General features: G+C 48.9%; 1 long non-coding RNA gene across 2 annotated transcripts in view; it reads left to right on the top strand.

Annotated features, from left to right (window-relative positions):
• LOC132651944 (uncharacterized) overlaps positions 1 to 488 on the top strand; it is a 2,178-nt gene extending 1,690 nt beyond the window's left edge. For both annotated transcript variants that reach the window (XR_009589468.1, XR_009589467.1), the window contains exon 2: positions 171 to 488. This is a non-coding gene — a long non-coding RNA (uncharacterized LOC132651944). The remainder of the gene's footprint in view (positions 1 to 170) is intronic.
• Positions 489 to 1,089: the final 601 nt, after the last annotated feature.

Below are 1,089 nucleotides of genomic sequence, written 5' to 3'. Positions count from 1 at the left end.
GGGCACACGGAGGAGAGGAGATGGGCATTGGGAAGCATGGTGTTCTCTAAAAATTTGAATCGGAATCGTTCTTTCAAATAGACCAATCTGCTCTACTCTGCTTTGCTTTGCGGGGCCAAACGTAATGGACTCCTCCCCACTGACATGCTTCCTTTTTGCTATCCATGCAGGGTTCCCTGACCACCCTGGCGAACAGGACAGGACGGAGGCGAGAATCAAAGGCACGGCCAGAAAGAGGAGTTTGAGGTGTGGGACTGCTATGCCCCGGCACAGTCAGCTGGACTGACTGACTGCCCTCCTTCTCGAGGCGGGACGCAATCACGCATACAAACAAAAGACTACCTCTTTCCAGCAGAAGAAGATGGCCCTTCCTTCCTCTTCCTCTTGACTCACAGGTGGTACTCTATCTACCTGCTTCCCAGCCCACCTGAGCCACCCCCCCCCTTCACTTTACGCTCAATTACAATAAATAAATGAATGACTACGAAGTTTCTAGTTGGTTCATTGACTTATGTTGTTTCTCTCTGTGAGCTAATTTTTACCACTGCCCACTCGTGTGTGTGTGTGTGTGTGTGTGTGTGTGTGTGTGTGTGTGTGTGTGCGCGCGCGCGTGCGCTTGGGACTGGAAAAACAGCCGGTATACTCTTCAGGCAGGTGCAAGATCTCTGGGGTTCTGTTTGTTTGTTTTTCTTTTTCTTTCTTTCTTTCTTTCTTCTTTTTTTTTTTTTTTGTTCTTGTTTTGGTGGTGGTGGTGGTGGTGGTGGTGGTGGTGGTGGTGGTGGTGGTGGTGGTGGTGGGTCGTGTTTTTCCACTGTGATTTGTTTTAAAACTCACTCCATTTGAAGATCTGCAAGTGACCTTCAAGATTTACTTGGGCTTCTTAGAAGAACCTCTGGTTCCTCTCTCTAGTCTTCTTCGGGCAAATTCAAATTGACCCCTCTGAGGAAGGCTGTAAGTTCTTTTTATATGCCACCCCCCCCCCCTCCCCGATTATTCTATTTTCTTTAACTGGTATTCTGCCTCCGTATGTGAGAGTTCCCTAAAACTGGAGTTACAGAAGGTTGCGACCCGCCTGCAAGGTGGGTGCCC

Source organism: Meriones unguiculatus, unplaced genomic scaffold (assembly GCF_030254825.1).
Source record: "Meriones unguiculatus strain TT.TT164.6M unplaced genomic scaffold, Bangor_MerUng_6.1 Chr15or18_unordered_Scaffold_116, whole genome shotgun sequence".
In the NCBI taxonomy this organism is placed as follows: domain Eukaryota; kingdom Metazoa; phylum Chordata; class Mammalia; order Rodentia; family Muridae; genus Meriones; species Meriones unguiculatus.
Note: the sequence above shows the minus strand (reverse complement) of the source record. Positions and strands in the feature narration are given on the sequence as shown.